We start from the raw sequence: 27,913 nt of genomic DNA on the forward strand, positions 1-27,913 counted from the left end.
TCCAATCTTAAGATGTCAAAATCAAACCCGTATCCACCAACTTTGCTGGGAGCTCACTCCACACTCTGTGAGTGACAAAATTCCTTTCTGCAAGGAGGCCAGTTCTGGGGTTACGCTCAGATTCACAATGAGACCGCAAGGTCCTGCTGGGAATGGCCTTGAACTGAGTTGAATCAAAATGATTGTAATTGTTCATTGTGACGCGGATCAAGACACAACAAAAAGCTTTGTTTCACGAGCTATCAGTGCAAGTCAACCTCTGCAATAGTACAGCAGACCATGTGGGAATGAAAGCATAGTGTTCTAGTCATGGTATAACGTCACATCAGACAGAAGTGCAAGGTATAGTATTAAAACGTGCAGTTAAACAGTGAAGGCAATACTTATCTTTATGGGAGGTCGAGAAACAAGGGAGTGAAACTGAGCCTTCTATTTTCTTTGTGATGATGCTTGAGACTTAACACACCCCACACCTCCCAATAAATAGCAGGAAATCCAGAGTGGGGCCGTGTTTGTTGCTTCGACCTTCTGATGACCTACAGCCTCCCATCATCACTGCTTCCCACCACCTCAGCAGGGATGAAAGGCAATGCAAATATCAGGAGATCCTGCTGGAATCCCGAGTCACGATGAGGACGTGGCCTGGCAGAGATTTGGGGGCGGGGGGGGGGAGGTGGGTGAGGGAGATGATTAACAGATGGTGGGTCGCAAGATGGATACATATATTTATGTCTTTGTGACAGGTTGTGAGACTTATGGGAGTTATTTCCATCTCAAGGCCAATCACTCACAGTTAAAAAATAAAATCCTCAATTCCAGTGCTGTCTGTGGAGAGTTTGCATGCTTGGTTGGGAGGTAACTTGGTTGCTGTGAAATACATTTAATGTAAGTAGTGGCTTATAGGAGAATCAGGGGTGGAGGGAATAATTTTACAGTGGGATGAGTGTGGCATATGATTGATAAATTTGAACTGAGCTAGCACGGGGTTAATAGGCCAAATGGCCTTCTTCGATGTCAAAAGGAAATATGAAGCTGAAGCATGTTCCAAAATGTGTGCAGGTTAAAATAATTTCAGTACATGCAGTTCCTTAGGGTAATGTGCTTCAGGCTATAAAGTTTTATTACTGAGGCAAGGAGACACAAAAAAGCTTTGGGAAGCATATTTTTTTAAAATTTAGACATACAGCTCAGTAACAGGCCTTTTCGGCCTATGAGTCCGTGCCGTCCAATTACTCCCAATGAACCTACACCTCTGGAACCCCCACGGAAAACCCACGCAGACACAAGGAGAACCTACAAACTCCTTTTAGACATACTCCTTTTAGACAAATTTAGACATACAGCTCAGTAACAGGCCCTTTTGGCCTATGAGTCCGTGCCGTCCAATTACTCTCAATGAACCTACACCTCCGGAACCCCCGGGAAAACCCACGTGGACACAAGGAGAACGTACAAACTCCTTGCAGACAGCGCCGGTCTCGAACCTGCGTCGCTAACTGCCACGCTGACCGTGACAAGAGAAAAAGAAACAAAGAGAGAAAGCTCAAGAATGGGACCATTTTCCAACATCTTGACCTTGCTGCTTTTTGCAAAGTCTGCTCCCTTCACCATTCCCTGGCCCTCTCGTCTCTCCCCACCAAAATCACTTCCTGGCCCCATGGCACCTTCTCATGTAATCTGGAGGAGACTTAATCCCTGCCCACTCGCCACCATCCTGGTCATGTGGAGAATGCATGAACTTCTTCCAGAGAGCCGTGGATTCAAACTGGTGCTGTAATGGCATGCTCACCACTACACTAACCATCCCAACGTCCCTCCATGCAACCTTACCAATGACTTGTTCAGTGTCTATCCCTTTCTGTAAAGATCATCACTAAATGATCTGCCTTTAATATACATCCTTGCAGATTTTTGTCTTGGAGCTCGCTCCTGCTCTGAGAACTGCAAAGCCGCCACTCTCACGCCATGCCTGGGCAAGGCTCCACAAACTGAAACACATGCTGCTCAAATGGATCTGGTTCTCCAGCATTTCTCTCCATGAGTCTTTTGCTGTGCCTTGCTCAATATTCATTCTTCTGTCAATATGACCAAATTGGATTGCCTGGTTATTATTATTACATTACTGTCTGCTGGAAGCTGTCCAACCTTGCAACAATAGCCACCTCTCAAAACGCAACCACACTTCAAATGACATGCCGTCGTGAAAGGGCACAACTCACATGGACCTAACTCACATGGACCAAAGAATATTACAGCCCAGTACAGGCCCTTCAGCCCATGATGTTGTCTAAACCTACGCACCTACAAGCCTGTGTATATGCACACCCAACACAAAGTGTGTAAAATCAGCTTAGCAACCCACAACCAAGCTGATCAGATCCAACCCCTGCACTTGTAACACTTGGGCTTTTATTTGAAACAAATCTTGAAACAATTGCTCATTTTTTTTCCACTTTCTACAAAGCTGAATTGAGACAGCATATGTGTGAAAAGCTGACGGAGGGTTTCCCCTTGTGTATCGCACAAGGAATATGTCTATTTGCAGTTCTTCTCTCAGAGATATTGAGCTATGTTGAGCTAGTCTGACCTTCCATCCACGTACTCCCCTGTGTCTATTGCAGTGCATGGCTGCCACACCTTCCCGTCCTCATTGAACCACTGATCCTGGAGCCTCCAGTTCCGTCTGGGCAGTCTCCAGCCAGATGGCATCAAACACCTGTAACCTTCCGCCTTCTTGTTTTCAAAACCCACACCCCCTCGCTTTACCCCTCTCACCTCTTAACCTGCCTGTCACCCACCCCTTCCCTCCATCCTCTCATCGGAGTCAATCTCCCTCAGCCTCTTTTTTTTTGAATATTTTATTTAAGAAAATGCAGACTATAGGACACAAATAATATAATAGCAATAATACATTGTGCAGTGAACTAGAATCCACTGTTTGTGTATTGTTCAGATGGCTGGTTCCTCCCTCACCTACCCCAATATAAACCTTGGTTTTCCCGCTTGACCTCAGATTCACCTGAGGCCTATTGTATCTACCAGCCATTGATTGTAAGCTATTAAAAGCCTGTTTGCACTCCTCTCTAAGAGCAATCATAGAAAAACATTCATAAGGTCCGAAAACAAAAGAATAAACAGGAGAGGAGAGTCCATCTTCTCCCAGCGCCTCCTCCCCAGATTTGAAAAAGGGGAAATAGAGGGAGATAAAAAGAAATAAAATAGAAAAGAAAAAGCCACATCTCAGGGTCACATCCTTTCAAAAGTATTAAATTTCTAATTGACAAATATGGGAATAAATTATACAATCGGGGCATTTACATAATTCAGCCCTCTCGTTGCTTCTGAGGATTTTGTCCCCATTCCTTCCCCCTCCCATTTGTATTCTCCCTTTTCCCCCTCCATGCCTCCCCCCAACCTCTTCATTTGGACCTGCTCTTTTCTTGCCAGTCCTGATGAAGGGTTCTGGCCCAAAACATTGCCTATCTTCTGCCTTCCACAGATTCTGCCTGACCCACTGAAAACCTCCAGCAGTGTGTTCTTGCACTTATTAATTGGTTGAATTTGACTTAAATAATACGATAGATGTATTTAAAACATTGTTAATTAAGCATGGAGAGGAAAAAAAGGAAACGAATGAAGAATAAAATGAATTGAAATTACATCTTAAATGCACATCAGTGATTCTATTTAAATGAGCATGGGCATGCATGAGATGTGACTGAGGGTGTAGGATCCATGTGGGTTCCACAATCAGCGAGAGGCAGGGCTACAATACTCTCCGGAGATGGTGAGCAGACGCCTCCAGAATTGACAGCTGGCTCCCAGCCGGATCAAGCTCATCACCAACATTTTATTTTGAAGGATGGCGATGTCAAAGGCTTGTCAGTCTGCAGCACCATCCTGCCTCTTTGTCAGTGAATCGGATCCGATTAAATATGCCCTCGGTCACAGTCACCGAGATTCATAACGAAGCGAACTGGAAACATTGTTCAGTGAATTTGCTGCAATTAAAAAGATCAATGGCAGATTATAGCATGGGCCCTGTCACCTTGTGCCTGTTCGGGTCACTGATTCACCCATCTTATTTCTAGATCTCACTTTGAGCAGGTGGGCTTCCAGCTGGTCCTCCACACTTGCTCCTTCTCCAACAGTTTATGAGCAATCCTGTTCAGTGTTCGAATCTTGACTATGACTCAAGGCTGATAAATGGAGCACATGCTGGCTGTAACAGCAGGGTGACTGAAATCAGCGGGCACATTCAGAAAGATATCTTACTTCTCTGCACATGAAAGGTATTTGCAGATTTAAATTGGGGAGGAGGAGCAGAATACAGCTTAGCTCATGAAATGTTTATCCCATGGTGTTTTTTTTCCATTAGAGCATAACTTAGAGTCCACCGATCCTTGGAGACAATGCACAAAAGTTGATGAGTCTTTGTATTTCATGTTATTGGGATGCGGACATTTTACTATGGTGGCCAGCATTATTCCCCACTTTCAAATGTTTTTCAAGAGATATTATAAGCCACCTTCTTGAACTTTCTGTCTATGTGGTGAAGGCCTTTCTATAGGGTGGCTAGGTAAGGACTTTGAACACTGCAACACTGTAGAGAGAGCAATACTTTTCTATGGCAAACCATGGAAAAATGGAAAGGAACATCACAGATCCTGATGTCCCCAAGGGTCAGCCAGCCAGAGTTGGAGAGATTGCAGATTTACAAGACAACATGTGGACATTGCAATCCTTACATTGCATCGGTGGTAGCGGGAGTTAATATTTAGGGGCATGGAGGGTGTACTCCATAATCAGGGTACTGCATGGATTGTGCCATGAGCAATGATGGGTCTCTCATCCAGGCCAATGTGCATTAGTTTTTAGATTAGATTAGATTCTAATCTAGATTAGTGGTAATTCCCTGGACAAGACTAAGAAATGTTGGGAGCACAATTTTCAACAAGAATTTTCTGATGCTACATGGGATTCGATCTTGAAATTAGCTAATTCATCTTCTCTATGTGCCCGACATTCATTATTGCAATTTAATGTAGTGCATCGAGCTTACTTTTCTAAAGGTTAGTTGGCTGAATTTTATTCCAATTTCTCATCAAATACTGAAGAAGGTACATTATTTCATATGTTATGGTCATGTCCCTCGCTTTCCTGGTCTTTAGTTCTTAATTTGGCTCCTAATACTTTTCTTGCCCTATTTGGAATAAGTAAGTCATCTGATTTAAATTTGTTGAGGGCTACGATCCCGTGTAGTTGCCTTTGCTCTTCTTATGCCAGAAGAGCTATACTGATGAGAGGGAAGGATGGTTGGTGTCCCTCCTACACACACTCAATGGTTTTCTGCTGTGATGGCATGCTTGATCCTGGAAAAAAATTAGAAGCTCTACTTAAGTAATGAACCTTAATTTTCTAAATTTATGGGGTACTTTCCTTAAATATTTTCAAAATTTATAAGATTATTGGATCCCATTTTATGGTTTGGTTGTCCTTTCTTGCATGCATTAACAGAACCTGTATATTTAACCATAGCTTCACAAGGGAAGGGGTAGATTATTAGAATATTTTTTGGTCTCTTTCACAGGTTGTTTCCAGCTACTTGTTAATATATATTTAAGAAAGCTTAAGATGGTATGTGGGTGGAAAGAAAAAGTTTGAAAACTACTGTTTTAATCGTACCTAATTGACTCGTAATGTGCACAGTTTCAGGACTCCAAAGGAAATGGGTCAATGACAATTTTTCTTAAGCAAAATATTTCAGTAACAATTGGGTCTGGAGCAGTGGTTCTCAACCTTGCCTTCCCACTCACATCCCACCTTAAGCAATCCCTTACTAATCACTGAGCACCGATGGCAAAGAGATTACTTAAAAGTGGTATGTCAGTGGAAAGAAAAAGATTTAGAACCACTGATCTAACAATAAGATAAAATAGTGCTATATACAAATAACTACGAGCAAATAAAAACAAGTGCATTCAGCAAGTAAACAATAATAAAAGTACTGACAATGGAATGTGAGTTCAGTACCACTCAGCGCTGGGATTTAAGGTTCAGCAGGGTCACATCCTTGGGAAAAAAAATCTTTTTGAGCCTGCTGGTTTGAGAGCGAAGGCTCCTGTAGTGCTTACTGGATGGGAGAAGAGTTAGGGTGAGACACATCCTTGATGATGCTCTTTGCCCTGACCAGACAGCATTCCTGATAGACGCTCTCGTTGATAGGCAATTGGCAGCTGATAATCCGTTGGGCAGTTTTCACTACCCACTGAAGTGCTTTACAGTCTATTGGTGGGTGATGCTTTTGTGGATGTTGGGATCACTTAGTGAGAACTCTCTGGGATCCCAACTTTGACCTTCTACATTTATCATCCTTCGTGATTCCAGGAAGGCGACAAATGCGAAGTTGCTCTCAGTAAAGAGAGCAATGTAAAGAGAAGGTAAAAAGATTCAGTGCTATTAGCACTGGATGAATTGAGTTATAAGGGAGACTGGATAGACAAGGACATTTCTTCTTTGAAGGTGAGGAAAATGATCTGAGAGAGGTTTCCACAGTGATGAGGGGTAGAGGTAAGATCTAAGTCATTTTTCCCCCAGAATAGGGAATCTAAAGGTAGAGAGCCTTGATTGAAGTAAAGAAGGGGGAGATTTAAAAGAGACCCAAGGGGCCAGGAAATGTGGTGCTACAGGGAGTACGAAGCATGTACAGTTGCAACGTTTGAAAGCCATTTAGGCTGTTACATGGATAGGAAGGATTTAGAGGGATATGGGGCCAAACACAGGCAAGGAGGACTGGATCTTGGTTTCTCATGGATGAGCTGGGCTAGACAGCTTGTGATTCTCCCTCTTTGAAAACACCATGACTGGGGGTGCAAAGGCTCTTCCTGCCATTACTAACCCACCCAAATGCTGCCCAACAATTTCCATTGACTGATTCATTTTCTTTCCTCACGAACTGTGAATTGAATGGAACCTACCACTCCAGAGTTGATGATAACGGAAGGTCAGGGGACCTGCAGTGTGATGTATCTTGTGAGACCAGATAAGGGAATATCACTGTCCAGGACAACATGGACGTCACCCCAATTCCCATGGTAGATGAAACGAGAACTAGAGAGCATAAATTTAAGATGAGAGGGGAGAGATTTAAGAGGGACATGAGGGCCAACCTTTTCACTGATAGGGTGGTCCATACCTGGAATGAACTGCCAAAGGAATCCATAGAAATGAGCACAATTAGGATAAAGAGATTTGGAGAGGTTTTTAGAGTCATAATAGTGTGGAAACAGGTCCAACCTATCAGCACACGCTGATCACTAGTCCAACATGCCTGCGTCTGGCCCATATCTCTCTAAACCCATCTTATCCATCCAATAATTTTCTGAAACATTACAGTAGCACCTGCTTCAATCACCTACTCCATGTACATGCCACCCCCGGTAAAACTAATTTACCCCTCAGCTTCCTGTTAAATCCTTCCCCCTTCCCCCTTCCCCTTAAACCTCTGCCTATTGATTCCCTTACTCTGCCAAAAGACTTTGTCTTCACCCGATCAATTACTCTTATGATCTTGTACGCGTCTATGAGGTCACCCCCTTATCCTCCTGCACGCCAAGGAATAAAACCCGAACCTGCTCCACCTCTCCCTCTGGCTCAGATACCCGGATTCTGACAACACCCTCATAAATCTTCTCTGCACCCTCTCCAGCTTGAGGGCATCTTTCCTAAACGCAGTGATCAAAGCGAAACACAACGCAGGCAGTCCCCGGGTCACGAACATCTGAATTGCGGACAACTCGCACCTACGAATGGACTGTGCACGGCTTTGGTGGTTCATCAGCTTGAGGAATAGAAATGCCGTCCACCATTTTGAGTCAGATCACGTTGCTGATAATATTGCCACTGGCGATCAAAATCAGCGGCACGTGCCTGCTAGCCTGTACTTTCAGTGCAAGGAAATGCCCAAAGCGTTTTCAATGTGTCAACTTACCTAGATATTTGACTTAAAGACAGACCTAGAAATGGATCTCGCTCGTAACCTGAGGCCTGCCTGTACTCCAAGAGCCTTATACAGTGCAGGAAGAAAAGATTTCAAAGGATATAGACCAAATGGAACTCGCCCAGAAGACAACGTGGTCAGCACAGTCGAGTTAGACTGAAGGGCATTCTCTGCGCTTTCATGATGCTGATAAAAGATCCACGTTCCTTACAGATTCAAGTGCAGATGGATGTCAGCCCAGACGATGCTCTCCTGGTTTGCAGCTCATTATGAGTTAGCTTTGGAAATAGGAATGCTATGAATACATAAATAAAAACTAGCAGGGAACTTAGGATAACATTTTAACTTCATTCAAAGTTGCAGAAACAAACTAATTTTATGGTCTCAGGTCCTTTTGTGTTTGTCTTCAAATACTGCAGCTAATTACAGAGCAACGGTGCCAAGGTAAACTGTATCCAAGACTCACAAAATGCAATGGGAAATAACACAGGCTCCTTCTATAACTACCTTATCGTCTTAGCTGTAGATGGTGCTGGTGGTCTGGCGGGACCACAGATTAAAAAGAGAAGCGAGCAGAGGATCCAGAGGACTCTGATTTCATCACTGGAAAAACAATCAAAGGATTGAGTCGTAGATCCAGAGATCAAATCCCCACACAGCACATGCAGAAGTGAAATTCAAATTATTAAATACATCAGGAATTTGAAATGTTCTTAATCTTGTTAATCACAGATGGACTTAACATGCATCAGCTTCACCAATGTTTTTCAGGGAAAGACCTCAGTGCTTTGGCCTGGAATGGAATGTTGAGCCTGTATCTGGGTTCTACACCTGAGGGGAGACGTAGAAGAATTGGAGAGAGTGCCAAAGAGATTAACCTACCCAGTACACACAAAGACTGCAAATACTAAAACATTGAGCAAACAATGTGCTGCTAGAAGAACTTGGGTTTGAATCCAACATAGTCTGTAAGGAGTTTGTACATTGACCTTGCGACCTGTGTAGGTTTCCTTGAGTCCTCCAGTCTCTCCCCTATCCTCCAAAAATATATGGGGTTGGTAGGTTAATTAGGGGTAATTGGGCAACACGTGTATCAATGGCTGAAATGTGTTTCTATTGTTAATTTTTAAAAACTCAGTGGGTGGGGCAGCGTCCATGAAATGTTTTGGGTTGGAAGCCTTTATCGAGACAGGTTAAAAGAAAAGTGGGGGTAATATTATGTATATAAAGGGAGAAAGGAGCTGGGAAGAAGCCAAGGAGTGTTGGACAACAGCTGAGAAAGATGGAGGGACAGGAAGGGAGAGAAACATGGATGAGAGACCAATCACGTGATAGAATGGAGATATTTCTCCTTGGAGTTGCTTATGCAGAAAATCTGAGAAGATTTTCAAATCAGAATAAAGAGAGACAAGTTTGTTCTATTAGAGGAAATGTCAAGACCAGAAGACTTAGAATGAAGGTGATTGGCAAAGAACCAAACCAGACACCTTTGAATGCAATGAGTGGTTTGTATGGATTACACCAGCAGTGTTTAAAAGAGAGCTGGATGTGCACTTTAGAGGAATGACTTTGCAGAGCTACAGGGGGAGGCCAGGGGAGTGGGACCAAATCGATTGCTCTTATAGAGAGCTGGTGGAGACTAAATGGACGGGACGGCTTCCTTCTTTGTTGTGACTTTAGGTAACTCTGTGAGTTCACGTTGGAGGACCGGATCATTCCTGAGGAAGGGCTCCAGGCCTGAAACATTGGTTACCCTTTACGTCCTATGAATGCTGCACGACCTGCTGGGTTTCTCCTGCACTTTCGTGCACTGCACAGCCCAGTGCCAGCAGACTTTCTGGTTTAACTCGAAAGATCTTTGAGCATTGCACTAATAACTATTTATTGTTTTTTTTTAATTAATTATTGCATTTTAGACTTATGGTAACCAATTCTGGACCCAGCCATGAGTAGGAACAACTTTCCTATCTCTCCTCTACAATCTACTGCAGATTTCAATACCCACCCCTTGGTCTTGTTGAGGAATAAAGAAAGGAACCCCAACATATTCACTCTTTTGAGACTTCACAATTCAACTAAGCCCGCAGAAAGACTACAGAACAAAGACAAAGGATGAAATCAGAAGGAATTACCTTGCAGAGACAAGGTGTCAATTGAAATGGGTTGAAGAGAGACATCCAACAGTTCACAGATAATTAGTGATCAGCAGGGCATTTGGTGTCAAGATTTGTTAGAGAGGAACTTCTTTAAATACCTACCTAACCCTCCAGAACTAATTGAATCTAATCAGATGCCTTCATTCTCCCAGTACTTACCAGCTCAAACAGTCAGGAAGATTTACAATATTGATTAAATACTGAATACCCCAAGAATAGCAAGACCAGAGACTCACTCCACTTCAGCTCAATAAATGATGCAGAATAGCCAGAGCTATATTACAAAATGAAAACAAAATGTTTTCCAGACAGAAGTTATTTGCCAGGCAAAGCTGAAGGAGACTCATTTGGGTGCAAATAGAAAGTGTTTACAACCTATTAATCAGCACAGAGCTACTGCATGGCATGTCAGATGACAAGAATAGTTGTAAATTTCATTCACAAAATAATAACCTGAATATTTTTTGTTTCAACTACTCATTACAAACTCAAAATGACTGCAATTCTTTGAAATTAAGAAGCTGGAATCCTGTTAAATATAGATTGACACCTGAGATGACTCAGAAGTGAGTCACCAAGTGTCAATCTAAACTGTAGGTACCTGTTATTTGCACATTAATTTTAAGCACACATGCGCATATACACATACATATATATATATATATATATATATATATACACACACACACATCAAAACCCCCTGGGGATAGAGAGAGAGAGAGAGAGAGAGAGAGAGAGAGAGAGAGAGAGAGAGAAAGAGAGAGAGAGAGAGAGCGTGTGTGTGTGTGTGTGTGTGTGTGTGTGTGTGTGTGTGTGTGTGTGTGAGAGAGAGAGAGAGAGATAATATTTAACAGTTAACATCATCATATTATAGATACCCAATCCATTACAATATTATGTCTGGTCATGTCACTGTGATAATATCTCTTGATCCAGAGCAATTGCTGTTCACATAGCATTTTTCAACTAAAATCAATACAATTGTAATTGTCGAGACTTCCCACATTACCACAATGGCCACATTTATAAAGCAACTTGCAACACTTGTGAAATGCTTTTAGACATCCTGAAGTTGCCAAATTTGTTGCATAAGCAAATGCCACAGGATCACTGTCTTTGTGAAACAAGGCAATGAAGGACTATCCTGACAACTTCCGGGTTTCTTTGCAGTTTGTACAGGGAACCCCAAGAGCAAGGTCTTCCACAGCCTCAGCCTCTCTCCAGCCAGTGGACAGAGGACTTCTTCCCAAATCACCCTTCCAGAACAGTACCATTGAGTCACAAATCACCGAACTACTCCTCCGTGCTGACCGAATTGTCATTCTGGGCTAGTTCCATTTGCTGCATTCAGTCCATAGACTTCTAAACTCTGACTGCGTGCTGATCTATCTGAATGTCTTTTGAACATCAAAACTGTTCTTTGAAAGCTTTCTCTGGCAGCATATGGATATCTCACTGCATGAAGATGTTGCCCCTCAGGACCCCCTTCAATTTCTTCCCCTCTCCTTAAACCTGAACCATCCAGTTCTAAATCATCTACCCATGCCCTTCGTGATTTTATATTTTCACTTCAAGATCATTATTTCTCCAAGAGAAAGTTGACCTTTTTCAATCTTACAAAAGACTTGTTTACCTGTGTGGCCGAAGCAAGTAAGAATTGTACATTGTACTTATATATAACAATAAACACTTATCTCTTCACATCCAGCATAGCAGCTCTATGCGGTGGGAGTGCGTGTAAACCTTGTGCAAATGTCAGAGGAAAGGCAACCCCTCCCCCTGACCTAATTGGACCCCTCTGGCCCCTATGTGGAAAAGTGGGCTGCTTTTTGACAGAACAGGAGCGGAAGCAAATAACCCTCAATCCCATCTTTTGTGTGCAGGAAATCCTGTCTCACAAACTTGGCTTAGTTTGTTGACCAGGTGACCAAGAGAACTGATGAAGGCGGGGGGTGGGGGGGGAGCACATTACTTTGACAAGGTCACACATAGTCTTGGAGGTCAGATCTCATGGGACCCAGGGTGAGCTGGCCAATTGGATCAAAACTGGCTTGATGGTCAATACAAAATTGGTTTGATGGTAGCAGACAGAGACAGGTGGCGGGGTTGATACTCAGACTGGCGACTGTGATCAGTGGTATGATGCAGGGATAAGATGTTGGGACCCCTGTTATTGGCTATCTAAATTAATGACTTGGATAATCCAGTTCAGAATCTCTAATCCAGGCAGCATACTGGTAAACTCCTTCTTTACCTTCTCCATAGCCTCCAATCCTTCCTGTGATGGGACATCGGAAATTGCACATCCCACGCTCTAAATGCAGCCAAACCAAAGCTTTATCTAGCTGCAATATCATCTCCTCACTTGTATACTCAATGCTCCACCCAAAAAAAAAGCATCCCACATCCCCCATTTAACAGCCAATCATTCTCAGGGAGCCTGGAGAAGAGAAAACCATTTTCATTTTCACAGAACCTGCAACAGGCCACAAGGAAGAATGGTAAAATATTATTTTATTTTTAATTAATTACATGCCCTAATTGTTTACTGCCAGGTGTACTATCATGCAGGGAAAAGCTTTGTTTTTCATGTTCTTCAGGCACGTCAAGCCATCTCTTGGAGATTGTCTTTTAAATTATACTTTCAAATTAATAAATTTGTGATAGCTTTTGAATACCAATTCAATTCAGGTCTGTTACAAAAAAAATGTTGACAGCTCTTACAAGTGGCAAAACAAGAGTTGTGTCTGTGCCGCCTTCAAAAGATTTCTCTGCACCTTTAACTCTCTGTTCTCTGCCACCAATTGGACCAGGTTACAACCTGGGGTCTCCACACTCAGAGCCCTGTGAGCTGACCCTTAAATACTTTCATCAAACCCATTCCGGCCCTGGAAGGAAACCAGGAGCATGAGCTGAGCACCTCTGCAGCAAGCTCTAGTCTCCATCCATAACTCTTGGTGTCTTAGAAAAGCAGCCAGATTTTAAACGTATCATCCCACCCCCAGCCACACACTCTTCATACCCCTGCCATCAGGTAAAAGATTCACGATTGTGAGACCACGCACCCACAGAGTCACAGTTTCTTTCCCACTGAATGAACTCCAACATAGCAAAATTCAGTTGCCTTTGCTCAGCACCAACTGATGCCTGACTGTACCTCAGCCCTCTTATACTGTGTCTTGTGTGTCTGAGATGCCAACTGGCGTCCTCTCCAAAAACAAAAACCCTCTATCGCTGCATTTTTCCTAACACATGACAATCAACTTGAACTTGGTCAGCAAAGTAGCTTCAGTGACTCTGTACAATCAGAGCAGGAAGGAGGGAAACAGACGCTAGGGTGAAAAGTTAAGGTTCACAATAGAAGAGAATTGGAACCTCTGAAGACTGGAGCAAGAGGAGATCAATGGCATCCTCCATCATCCAAGACTGATCCACAAATTCAATATCATCAAGGAGATCACTCCCAATTCTCCTTGATGTCATTTGTGCCTGGATGTCCATTGAGAATTCTAAAACCCTAACCTCCTCCTCAAATACAACAACATGACAGAATACAACAAGGAGTACAGACTGTGATGTGATGTGAGGGCAACCATCTCAAGGTCAGCAAAACAAAGGAGCGGGATATGGGTGCAGAAGGAGCATATATTAATGGTGCTGAGGTGGAGAGTTTCATGTACTGAGGAGTGAATATCACTAACAAACAGCTCTAGACTAACTGGGTCAACATTCCAGGCAGTGTCTCAACTCACTTAGAAATCTAAGGAAATTCAGTACATCTCTGAGGTCTTCGACCAATTTTTATGGATGGAACACAGATGTATCACAACTTTGGATGGAAACTGCTCTGTCCAAGACTTCAAGAAACTGCAGAGAGCTGTGAAAGCAGTTCAGGCCAGTACACAGACCCACCTCCCCTCCATCGACTCCATCTATCACTCCCACTGCCAACACATTAAAGGTCCTTTCCTACCCCGGACACATTTCTTCTTCCCCCACCCCATGGTGGAAGATATCCAAGCTTGAAAGCTCGAACCTCCAGATTCAAGGACAGATTCTTTCCTGCTATCATTATTGACTCTTTCATTGGTAAACTTTGAAGCCCTGCACTGTTTAACTGACCTTTTCTCTTTTCCTTGCACTTGGTCTGAGTAACTCCAAGTCATTTAACTTACTGCTATATTACTGCTATATTTAACTTACTGTAACACTACACCCTGCATTTTTGTTTCATTATTGCAGTAACTGTTGTACTTAAGTTTGGGTTGACTTATCTGGATAACATACAAAACAAAGCTTCATCTCAGTATACATAACAATAAACAGTTACATTCAGTTTAATTTAGTCACTTGGTCTCCATGCCAACTAAAATGGACATTTTCACAGGCTCATCACCCGCTGGGTGAAGAAATTTCTTCTCATATCAGTCCTCATCGTCTTACACTGCATCCTTCCACTGTGGCCCCTTTGTTCAAGATTTCCCCAGCCTAGGGGAACATCCGCCTCCACATCATTTGTGAACTGTGAGGAGGGACTTACCAGGATCCACATAATGACCAGATGCTGGAGATTAATATCAAAATAACCCAATGGTCCTTTCCTCAAACACAACAGAAAAAGGAAGAGAGAGCTTGTATTCTAAGTGGGTGCTCATTGTGTGAGGAATTTCCAGTTGACTGCACAACGCCTTTCCTTCGTCTGTGTGATATTCAATTTCCACCAGATTCTGATTTCGGGGCAATTTCCAACATTTGCATTTTCCTCTTCTTATCGATTCAAAAATATAGTCTCTAAAGATTTCCATTATTAAAGTAAAATGGTACGGATTGACAAAGCCCAATCTTAATACTCAAATTGTAACAAACAGAGGTGAGAGATTACACTTGATTACAGTTGCCCAGAAATCACAGTCCACCTCTTTATTGATGATCTGTTCAATCTGAATGTTTCTCCAATTTGGATGCAAGACTCATTTCACAGAAAGATGGACTTTAACGAACTCAGAACTTGCCAGTATTAACTCACTGGTGACATCCACGATGGCTTGTAATTAAGGTCAGAACCTTCTGAGGTCTATCATTAAAAGTAACTACACTCACAAATGAGTTGAAGGTACATAACAGCTGTAATCTAACTGAATGGCAGAATTGACTTGAACAGAAGAGCAGGACTTTCTCCTCAGTGATGACAAAATGGAAGGAAGCCAACTTCCAAAAAATAGGATTTCTCAAGGTAATGACACTTGGCTCCAGCACATGGTAAGTGGAGATGATGCAGGCCACCAAACTGGCTTGGAAAGCCATTGTGTTCAGCACATGGAACCAAATGGCACAGTTAACCAGTTGTCTCCACCTGTTAGTTCTAGTGAAGAATGTTCCACAGCATGGCTGACTTGAATGGAATATCTAATATAGAACACAAATTTTTGAATTAAATTGTTGATTGTCACATGTATTGAGGTTCAGTGAAAAACTTTGCTTTGTGTGCTGTCCAGACAAATCAATTTTTACATCAATAATTAAAAACAGAAATGCAGGGGGGATAATGTTATAATCAATCAAAGGTACAGGGTGTAATGAAAAAGGGAAAATACAGTTGAACAGTGCAAGGGACCATCTTTTACTCGTGTGGCTTATTCAAGAGTCTGACAACAGCAGGTAAAATTGTCCTTGAATGTGGAAATTTGTGTTTTTAAATTTTTGTATCTCCTGTTTGAAGAGAAGGGGTAGAAGCTGTTCCTGTCCCAAACTGGGATACACCTGGACAGAAAATGTTCTCTGGTCTCAATAAAAATTAGCAAAGATAATTCGATGATATTCCGAATTTCAGATTTATTGTCAGAGTACATAAATGACATCAGTACAACCCTGAGATTCCCTTTTCCCTGCGGGTGTGGCAGAATTACCACTAATTGGTAGTGTGAGAATAAACTGTACACAGCGCAAACATGTAAACAAGAACTGTAAACAGATAATGAATGTAAACAAACTGACTGTGCAATACAGAGAGAACAAAGAAAATAAAGTGCACAAGTAAGAGTTCTTGAATGAGTCTCTGACTGAGTTTGTCGTTGAGGAGTCTGATGGTGGAAGTGTAGCAGCTATTCCTGAATCTGGCGGTGCGAGTCTGGTGGCACCTCTACCTCTTTCCTGATGGCAGCAATGAGAACAGAGCGTGTGCTGGGCGGTGAGGGTCTTTGATGATTGCTGCTGCTCTCCAACAGCAGTGTTGCCTCTAGATGTTCTCAATACTGGGAAGGGTTTTGCCTGTGATGTCCTGGGCTGTGTCCACTATCTTTTGGAGGGCTTTATTCTCAGGGGTATTGGTGTTCCCAGTCCAGACCACAATGCAGCCAGACAGCATACTTTTCTCAGATTTCCAAGGAAGTAGAGGCATTGATGTTCTTTCTTGATCGTGGCATCATCTACCGTTGGCAGGTTGTTGTAATGGATAGCTGTCCACCATCTCCAACCCTGCATTATTGAATATACAGAAAAAAGTGACCTGACTACTGAAAGCTGGACAAACCTCTATGTCTTCACTGAGTGAAGACTGAGTCTAGAGTTTGTCTTTATTCAGAGATGATCATTTTTAGGGATGTTGCTAACAGGCCAGCAAACTCAGCAAGACCTCAGCACTACAGAAAACCCTGTAAATGATGAATTTACTATATGAGACCTCTGCCCAGTGAGAATGTTGAAGAAGCACCAAAGTAAAGAATGAAGAATTCCCCAATACTAAATTAGTTTTGAGATGGATTGACCAGTGTGAGTTGTGGGAAGAAAACATAGAACATGGATCATAGAACAGTTCAGGAACGGGCCTTTCAGTGCACGTTCTGGATGTATCCCAAGTTAAACTAAAACTGGGGAGGATGTGGGAACGTAGGTTACAGGGAAAAATTGAACATCGAGCATACAGTATAGTACAGACCCTTTGGCCCACAGTGTTGGGCCAACATAATAATCTCTTCCACCCACTGCTGAGAATTTCCCTATTTCACTTACCTTCCATTTTTCTCAGTCCCGTGAACCTATCCAATGCTCTCTTAGAAAAAATCCTATTGTCCCTGCCTCCATCAATGCTACCAACAGCACATTCTATGCCCCCACCACTCTGTGTGGAAAAACTTACCTATTACTTCCCCCCACCCCCCACCCCCCCACCCCAGTGTAGTTACTCCCAAGCACCTTAAAACTATGCCCCTTCATTTTAGCCTTTTCATCCCTGGGATTAAAAAAAATGCCTGTGGCCATCCACATAATCAATTCTTCTCATCATCTTATACACTTCCATCAGGTCACCCCACATCCACTGTTGCTCCAAGGAGAAAAGACCAATTTCACTCAACCTATCCTCAGAAGGTGTGCAATATCCTTGTAAATCTCCTCTGCACTCTCTCCACACCATCCACATCCTTCCTGTAATGAGATGACCAGAACTGAACACAATATTCCAAATGGGGTCCCACCAAAGCTGCCACATTATCAACAGATATTGGTGGAATGGGATTATTCTGCAGCCTTAATGGACACTTTTGTCTCCTTCTAAGTTGCCTGGAAACATGGACGACAAAAATTAACGGGGATGTGGATAGTGAAAATATTTTCCCCTTTAGCAGAGGTGTGTCATTTACCAGAGGGTATAGGTTCGAGGCTTCGGGTAAGATCGAGGAAGAACACCTTCGAGGGGCATTTGGAATTCAGAACACACTGCTTGAGGGTGTGTTGGGGGCAGGGACACTCTCAACATTTAGAAAGAATTTCGACGAAAGTCATGGATCGAGGGTTTGAAAATGCAAATGGTCTTACAGAGAATTAATGGCTAGCAAGGACAGGTGCTGAATAGCCTTTGTCCACATTGGGTGATTCTAGAACCAACAGCATGTTATATATTTATGGAAAAAAATAACCATTAAGTATGATCGAGATACTGAAAGTGTACAATAAGCTAATGCAAGTAGCTTTTTAATCAATATTCTTCCACAGAAGGAGAATCAGGATGACATATTTTCAAGAGCCCAGGTTACAACTATTCAGAACCTTACACAAAGGAATGAAGGATTTAAAAAATATTAACGTGATTAAATGTGCATGAATTATGCCGTCGAGTTATACAGCGGGGAAACTGGGCCGTTAGACTTGCATGTCCCTGCTGACAAAAGATGTCCTCCTGAGCTAGTCTCATTTGCCCACATCCTTCTAAAACTTTCCTATCCATGTACCTGTCCAAATCTCTTCTTGTTATTGTCCTCACTTCCTCTGGCAGCCTGTTCAATATGCTCGTCACCCTCCCAGGCCCCCTTTAAATCTGTCCGCTCTCACCTTTATTCAAATGAAGATGATAATCAGGCTCCAATTTGAAACATTATGAGGCCAATAAGTGATTAGAGGCCAGGACCTCCAGGCAGAAGGGATTCAGAGCAGGCAGACCTAAAACTCCATGTGCGGTGTCAATTAAAACATCAGAATTGTTACTTCATGGGACAGATTAAATGCTCCTACATGGCACAGAAAACAAATTACAGTATTGCATTAAGCTGGAGTGCAGCAAGTCTGTGAAACATCACTGAGATGAGAGGCTGATATGACAGAACATTACAGTAGAAGGAAGGAGTGGGGAAAATATCTGGATGGATGGAGCATCAAAATCTGATGAATGCTGACAGCTGCTGACAATCTCGATGAAGAGCTTGGCATTGAAACCTCAACCATTTCAGAGCCGCTGCCTGACTTGAGCTCCTCTTGGTCCTCAGCTGCAGAATGTATGATATAGCGTTCGCCACTTTGGAGACCTCCTGGACAATCAGGGAATCAAAAAGCCAACAAAAATGAATCTTTACAATTCCACTTCCTGGGTCACGCATGGGATAATAAAGGATTTTAGTTTACTTTTACATTTTAATGATGCAGTACAGTGGAACCCCCCCTCTGGCCCAATCCACCTAATTACATCCAAACGTACCAACAGGGTACATTTTTGGAAGGTGGGAGGAAGCTGAAGCACCTGGGGAAAACCCACGCAGGTCAGGGGGAGAAGATACAAACTCCTTTCAGGTAGGTCCGGATCGAACCTGGGTCACTGGGGCTGTAATAGCATTGGGCTGACCACTACGGTTTAATGAAGTTGCTTACATTGAGCCCTTCCCGTTTGCTCCCCCACATTTTCAATGAAGTTTAATGCATTGCAATGAACAAAGGTTATTCTGGATTAATCCTCAATCAAATTGCTTTCTTCTGAGGCTCCCAAAGTGAACTGTTGGATCACTGTTTAAACCAGTGGTTCTCAACCTTTTGCTTTCCACTCACATCCCACTTTAAGTAATCCCTAGGCCATCGGTGCTCTGTGATTAGTAAGGGGTGGCTTAAGGTGGGATGTGGGTGGAAAGAAAACTACTGTTTTAATCGTACATAATTGACTTGGTTTCAGAACTCCAAAGGAAAGGGTCCAATGAAAATTCTTCTCCAGCAAAATATTTCAATTGGGTCTAGAGCAGTGATTCTCAACCATCCCTTACTGAGCACCAATGGCATAGGGATTACTTAAAGTCGTATGTGGGTGGAAAGAAAAAGGTTGAGAACCTCTGGTTTAGAAAGACTGGCATGAAGAGCTCACTAGAACTTTGGTTATTCCACTTGTCCTGACATCACCATCCCACAGACCTTTAAGCAGGGAAATATTGGTAGAAGAGAGAATAATGGGCAATGTTTCCTGGACTATTGAGATGATCAGTTTTATTTCACAGTGCATCATTGAGAAACTTTGTCTCCTCGAGTGGAAATTGACAGAAAATGCACAAGTTCAACACTGCATTATAATTTGACATCCACAAATCAGTGTCATCAATTAAAAATTAAAATACTGTGATTAGAATATGAAAGAAGAGCAAGAAATCATCTGGATTGTGAATTACCATGAGTGTCAGGTTTAATGTGATGTAGCTATTAATAAATGAAGACTTTTAAAATCAGCTTCCTTGGTTGTTTTCAATCCATCATTGACCAGCATATTTGGATTTAGGCAAGATGATGTAATATTTAATTTTAAGAGTTGGAGAAAGGTCACTGCACAATGTTATTCAGATGCCATAACAGTTTAGCATTTATATGAAATATTCAAAGCTATTTTTTTACACCTCATATTAAGTAATGGATTTTGTAATGGGGTAATTTGACCTTGTTTAGAAATGTGGGTCACTGCATTTCTCAATTGACAAAAGATGCAGGGTTTCAAAGATAAGGCACTGAGGTCGACTTTTTTGTCCCTGCCTTTCCATGTATGCTTAAAAATGAAGCTGTTGCGATACGGAAATAATGCACAAACAGCAAAGTTGATAGCTTGGGAGAAACATAAAAGCTGCAGACGCTGGAATTTTGAGCAGGCAAAGAATTGCTAGAGGAAGTCAACAGGTCAGACAGTATCCAGGGGTAGAAATAAAATTTATTTATTTACAACACAGTAGAAGCTGATTCTGACCATTGAAATCCGCAGCACCCAATAACACCCAATTAACCGATCAACCACTTTGGGACTTGGAAGGAAACCGGAACACCCAGGGAAAGCCCACACTGGTCACACGGAGAACGTACAAACCCCTACGATGCCTGATTCACACTCGAAGTACTTGCACTGTTAACTACTATGCTAACCGTAAGGGGGGAATGAAGCTGGGGGTGGGGGTGTCCAGAGGCGTGAGGATAGACGGTGAGGAAAGTGAGGACGTTGCTCGAGGGGGAACCTAAGAACGGGGCTGAGGAAAGAAAGGTGGTTATCCTACCTGAGAGTTAAAGAAGACATCTGCAGATATTGGGCTCAAGTGCAAAGCGCAAATGTGCTGGAGAAATTCTGCCGGTCACGCAGCATCCATGGGAAGTAAAAGGTGACCAAAAATTCGGGACTGAGCCCTTCATCAAGAATTTTACATCAATCCAGGAAGGCTCCTCAAGGTGGGGGGCAGGGGGTAGGTGAGGAGAGGAAGAAGCAAGGGGTCAAACACAGGTTGACAGGTAAGAGGTCATGGGAGTTTACAGGTGAGAGGGAAGAAGAGAGAAGTTGAGAGTTGATGGAGGGGAGGGTCAAAGATAGGAGAAGGAAGGGAAGGGGGTGGGGAACTGGAGGAGAGAGAGAGAGACAGAGGGATAGGGAAAGGGAGAGACAGGGTGATGGGAATAATGGAGATTGGAGAAGTCAACATTGATGCCACCTGGTTGGAAAGTGCTGAGATGTTCCTTCAATTTTCAGGTGGCCTGAACTACATGCCTGTTTTGAATTTTGAATATACCACTTCCCTTGCTGTCAACAAAATTGATGGGAACTTTGTAATACCATTGAGGTTCACAACTGGGCAAAAACATCCCAAGTTAATGTCAACTCCACCCCATCTCGCCACAAGCCCCCTGAGGCAATAATTTAAGAGACTGGCAACCCTTTGGAATGAACACCACATGAAGGTACTGAAATCCCATTCGCCCAAGCTCATTTAAACACATGCTCTCTGCCTTTTCAATACATTTTCCAGCAGTTTATGGTTTTAAAAAGTAAATTTGTTCAAAAAAAATGCTCTTCTTCAGATGACTTAAATGTTTCTAATCATTCAAGAAAAAAAATAAAAACAGGTTAGAAGTCCCAATCTGTCATAAAACAATCAAGCCATTCAAGATTTGTGGATGATTGTTTATTGCCACATGTATCCAGATACAATGATTCCGATCCTGTCTTTGCCCTTCATAATTTCATGAACTTCTATCAGTTTGCCCAGAGCTTCTGACACTCCAGATAAAGTAACCCAAATTTGTCCAACTTCTACTAATCCAGGGAGCGTCCTGGTAGATCCCGTCTCTGTTCAGCGGCTGTGATTGATGGAGTATGCTCAAAGAGCTCCAATCCCAACTGATCCAGATCACAATTTCACATTCCTCTTCATGAAATCATGACCAACCTGTCAGATATATCAACCCTGAAGAGATTAAAGCTCCTCAACGTCTGTTTATTTTGGTGAGCAATGACAATGGCCGGACTAAATTGGTGCGGATAGGGAAAGAAGCAGCGGGCCCACAAATAATCTCAAGGGAAGAAATATGTGCCTGATCCTCAGAAACAAGTCTCGACCCATTTAGAAGAGAGAACAATAGGATGGTACAGCACAGAAACAGGCCCTTCTGCCCACCATTTCTTCACTGAGCATCTCATCACACAAGAGACCGCAGACACTGGAATCTGGAGCACACACCATCTCTTGGAGGATCTCAATGGATTGAACAGCATGGGTGGGAGAGAATGAATGGTCAGTGGATGAAAAAAGGGGGAGGAAGGCGTTATCAAAAATTGGAGGTCTATATTAATGCAATGTTGATTGAAAGTGCCCAGAGGGAATATTGTATTGTTCCTGTTGGTGATGGAATAGGGTGCGGAATTAAAATAGTGGCCCACTGCAGCAGTCAGAGTGAAGGTGCTCGTCGAAACGATCTCCAATCACGGGAGCATCAGATGCATATTCGCAAGAAAAAGCTTGGAAGCACTACTGAGGGAAGAGGTGTGGATGCAAGTGCAGCACTTCTTGTGATATAGGGTTAAGTACCAAGAAGGTAAGTGATGGGAAGGGAGCAATGGACGAGGGACCCTGAGGGAGTGATCCCTGACAGAGAGCGGAAGGGGAGAGGAGGGGAAAATGTACTTGGTGGTGGGATCATGTTGTAAGTGGCAGAACTGTTGGCTGCAGACGCTTATGTGTTGGTAGTTAAGGACACGGGGAAGCCTGTTTTGTTGCGCCTGGGAAGAGAAGGGAGAGGAGGCCAGTCTGGATGTGTGAGTAATGGAGGAGATGCGAGTGAGGACTGAGATGATTGCAGGAGAGGGGAAGCCATGTTTTCTGAAGAATGAGGATATCTCAGATGATGTGGAATAGAAGGCTTTCTCCTGGAAACAAATGAGTTGGAGAAGGAGGAATTGAGAGAAAGGAATAGAATCTATACAGGAACAGAGTGTGAAGAGGTGTAGTTGAGGAAACTCAGAGTTAATGGGTTTATGGAAGATATCTGGAGCAAGTTCCAACTGTCTGCCCTATCGATCCCTTTCATAATTGCATAAGCCCTATCAGTCTCCTCTCACCCTCAACTGCTCCAGAGAAAACAACACGTGTTTGTCTAATTTCTCCCCATAATTCATACCATCTAATCCAGGAGGCATCCCAGTAAATCTCTTCTGTCCCCTTTCCAAAGTCTCCATGAACTCCATGACCAGAATTGCACATAATATGGATCAAAATGTTATATTTCCAATGAGAAATAGATGACAATACTCTGTCCCAGGGTTAAAGTGGCCCATTACAAAAAACAAAATACAGAAAAGAAAACAATTTGAAGCTGATATGAGAAACATGAGAGGATGGTATTATTATGAAAACACTCTCAATTCCACCAGTTTCTTTGGTTCCTGTTGAAGGAAATAGTGGAACAACATGGCGCGGTTAATGTAGCAGTTAGCACAATGCTATTGCCTGAAGAAAACTGAGGTCCTCCATCAGCCAGCTCCCCACCATGACTACCAGCCCCCCCACATCTCCATCGGGCACACAAAACTCAAAACGGTCAACCAGTTTACCTATCTCGGCTGCACCATTTCATCAGATGCAAGGATCGACAATGAGATAGACAACAGACTCGCCAAGGCAAATAGCGCCTTTGGAAGACTACACAAAAGAGTCTGGAAAAACAACCAACTGAAAAACCTCACAAAGATAAGCGTATACAGAGCCGTTGTCATACCCACACTCCTGTTCGGCTCTGAATCATGGGTCCTCTACCGGCACCACCTACGGCTCCTAGAACGCTTCCACCAGCGTTGTCTCCGCTCCATCCTCAACATCCATTGGAGCGCTTTCATCCCTAACGTCGAAGTACTCGAGATGGCAGAGGTCGACAGCATCGAGTCCACGCTGCTGAAGATCCAGCTGCGCTGGATGGGTCACGTCTCCAGAATGGAGGACCATCGCCTTCCCAAGATCGTGTTATATGGCGAGCTCTCCACTGGCCACCGTGACAGAGGTGCACCAAAGAAAAGGTACAAGGACTGCCTAAAGAAATCTCTTGGTGCCTGCCACATTGACCACCGCCAGTGGGCTGATAACGCCTCAAACCGTGCATCTTGGCGCCTCACAGTTTGGCGGGCAGCAACCTCCTTTGAAGAAGACCACAGAGCCCACCTCATTGACAAAAGGCAAAGGAGGAAAAACCCAACACCCAACCCCAACCAACCAATTTTCCCCTGCAACCGCTGCAACCGTGTCTGCCTGTCCCGCATCGGACTTGTCAACCACAAACGAGCCTGCAGCTGACGTGGACTTTTTACCCCCTCCATAAATCTTCGTCCGCGAAGCCAAGCCAAAGAAAGAAGATTACAACAATAGCGACTTGGGTTCAAATCTGACACTTCTCCCCATGTGTATGTGGGTTTTCTCTAGGTGCTCTGGTTTATTCCCACCCTTCAAAACATATGGGGGGTTGAAGATTAATTGAGGCTTCTGAGCAGCACGGGTTCGTGGGCCGGAAGGGCTTATTATCTTGATGTATCTCCTAATTAAACGTAGCGGATTACTAATTAAGAGTAAAAGAGGACCATCAGGGAATGTGTTTTTTTAAAAATTCCCCTTGCAAGTGATCCATTAACAGAGAGTAAGAATAAAAGGAAAATTTGAAAGATAGGCCACTTTCTCTCCATATGTATTCCACAACCATTCACATCCTCTGCAGCGCCAGTTATGATTGAGGTGGACCAAGTCAAGACTCATTCCTTCTGAACTAAACTCTCTCAGCACTGGGCCTCTCTACCAGCTTCCCTCCCCTTTTATATCTGTAATCTCACCTATATTCAGTGCTTATAGATTTTTATAAAATCATGAGTGGCATGGATAAATGAATAGATGATTCTCGAACTGGAGGGCATGGGTTTAAGGTGTTACAAGCTTATGTTATTTTTTATCTGTATTTTTATATATTTTAGAGAGTTACTATGGGGGTTTGGAAATGGGGAAAATCATCTGGACACAGAATTAAAGTGATTTTGAAGGAAGAAGGTCACTTCAGCTGCTTCTCTTTGTCAAGAGACAGAGCAATGCAACTGTGACCATTGTAATGGTCACCCCTGACTGACCCATATCTGGGTAAAGAAAGCATAATCATTCTTGCATCTGATCATGATCATTTTGATGGTTACTTTGTCTAAAACCCTTGCCTGGGTCTGTGAAAACACCGTGGCGGGCACAAGCTTCATACCCTGACACAAGAAAGGGGGAAATTGTGTTACATCATTCATATGAAGAAATATTTCTCTGGAAGCAACTCAACAAGACTTATGAGTTTTGTGAAGCCTACTGACTTTGTGTCTCAACTACATCATTTTGTCTGAACAACAGTTTTATAAGTTCTGAGTTTCAACACGATTTCTAAGACCATTTTGAATTTGACTTTTCAGAACTGTACCTAAGCTGTAATGGTTTGGGTAATCCATACACAAACATTAATGAGTTTGCGCATTAATGTAAGGTATCATATTATTAATAAATTTGTTTGGAAGATACCATTGTCTTGGTGAATTTCTATTGCTGTCGGTCTATGCTGTAACAAAGGTAAGAGGAGAAAGACATAAGAGAGCCCTAAGAGGCAACATTTTTCCTTCAAAGGATTGCCTCAACTGGACTGAGCTTCAAATTTATTTACTATTTATTTATCTTTACAATTTTAATTTAGACATACAGCATCGTAATAGACCGTTTCAGCCTTCGAGCCCGTGCCAATTGCACCCAATTAACCTACAATCCCCAGTACATTTTGAATGATGGGAGAAACTGGAGCTCCCAGAAGAAACCCATGCAGACATAGGGAGAACATGCAAACTCCATACAGACAACAGAGGATTCAAACCCAGTCCCAACTGCTGGCGCTGCAGTGACGTTATGTTAACTGCTACATCAGCTGTGCTGCCAGAATAAACTTTAGAAGTGAGCACAAATTACATCCCAAAGGCATTTTGGACAGTTTTATGGATAGGAAACTGTCAGAAAGACACAGACAGAATAATAGGTCAACACACACTAGGTGTGGAAAGGTCCGTTTCTGTGCTGTCATGTTCTATGGTTCAACGATACACCTAATATTTTCTGCTTTGATGTTGCATTCATTGATTTTTTTTATGTGCCTTTGAAGCAGTTTGGACATTATTTTACGTTAAAAGAGCCACTTGTGTTTCACAAATAAATTTATTTTCTGTGGTAACTTGCTGAAGGTTCTTGAAGGTCATTGTCTTTCTGCAAAGGTGTAGTGTTACAATCACTTCCTTGTATTTATTGTAGATCACTCCCATGGGGACCAGCGGAGATGACAGAAATGATGGTTAGTGCACTGCAAAATACACCGCTGCTCGATCATGGGCCAGCAAGAGTGAACATTTGGAAAAGTGAATTATGTTGAGCGATGACATCATTTATTGTGTATAAATGAGTGGTAGTTCCGCATGAAAGAAACACAAGTGTCATGTTAGCATGGACGTCGGAGAGAATTCAGTCCTGGAGACAATGAGCGTGTTTTTGCGAAGCGTGATCCACTCCGACGTTGAGCAGTCTTCATCAGGCTTGTGATAGCTTCAGGAAGTTAGGGCCAGAGGTCGAGGAGGTGTGATTGGAGGGTCGAGGGTTAGGCTTGATGTCTGTGCAACGTCTTCGCAAACAAAGGGAGAGGAGGGTGGTCCTTGACCATTCACTATCATAAACAGACCATCTATTTTTGTTTTCTTTTGACGCTCACCTTTGAATGGCTAACTAAAGCTTTCACCTGAATCCCAGTACATGTGACCTCAATAAATATATTTAAATCTCATTTCTAAAGCTCTGTGAATTCCAATCCCTGAAAACGCAATATCGTTCAGAGCCAATAACCTTTGGCTCATCTCTAATCTGATCTTTCAATAAATGTAAATAAGATGCGATTAACCAGTTAAATATAAAAGTGTTTCTGATCATTTTTATTTACTCATTATACGATTGAGAGACCTCCTTGCGGGAAGACGTCTGTTGCTGATATCTCGTTAGTCAGCTGCACTATTCCGCGTGTCTATTGTTTTAAATTTAGAGATATAGCACGGTAATATTCCTCTCTACCCCACAAGCATGTATCCCCCAAAATTAATGAACTGATCTACAAACCCTGTATGCTTTTGAAGGGTGGGAGAAAATTGGAGCTCTCAGAGGAAATCCATGCAAATTCAGTGAGAGCATACAAACTCCTCATAGTCAGCACTGGATTTGAATCCTAGTCACTGACCGCGTTGTGCTCACCGCTATGTTAACTGGATCACCTGTACGTTCCTCTTAGAAGGCAAAGATGCTCCGCGAAATGGCCCCTAAATCTGCTCTGTCCACAATGGACATCCCGCGCTCCCAGTTGCTATCACATCTGCTCCCCCTCTCATCTGTCCAAGGCCTTCTACACTGTCAGAATGAGGCTCAATATACACTTCGTATTCCACCTGGACTGTCTACTGCCCAATAGTGTGAACAGAGAATTCTCTAATTTCAGGTAACGGTCCCCCCTCTCTTCTCAATCCTCCCCTTCGGTTCCATTTGGCCTCTCTTTATCCCACCATTCTCGACTCCCCTTCTTCTCAGAATCCAGCACCACAGTCTTTGTCTCTAATCACCCACTCCCCTCTGTCTTAACTCACCTTCCTCCACCGAACCTTTTTTTTTCTTCCCCTTGCCCCTCCTCC

At 42.9% G+C, this 27,913-nt stretch overlaps 1 protein-coding gene and 1 long non-coding RNA gene across 4 annotated transcripts in view; one reads left to right on the plus strand and one right to left on the minus strand.

The window, feature by feature from the left end:
• The window catches only part of LOC138736042 (cadherin-22-like), a 1,166,757-nt gene that overhangs the window by 450,282 nt on the left and 688,562 nt on the right, over window positions 1–27,913 (minus strand). The gene's annotated exons all lie outside the window — the stretch shown is intronic.
• Window positions 257–26,711, plus strand: LOC138736043 (uncharacterized). Its single transcript, XR_011340067.1, has 2 exons — window positions 257–342; window positions 26,502–26,711. It is a non-coding gene; the product is annotated as an uncharacterized lncRNA (long non-coding RNA).

The sequence above is a fragment of the Narcine bancroftii genome, chromosome 6 (genome assembly GCF_036971445.1).
Source record: "Narcine bancroftii isolate sNarBan1 chromosome 6, sNarBan1.hap1, whole genome shotgun sequence".
NCBI classification, from domain to species: Eukaryota; Metazoa; Chordata; class Chondrichthyes; order Torpediniformes; family Narcinidae; genus Narcine; species Narcine bancroftii.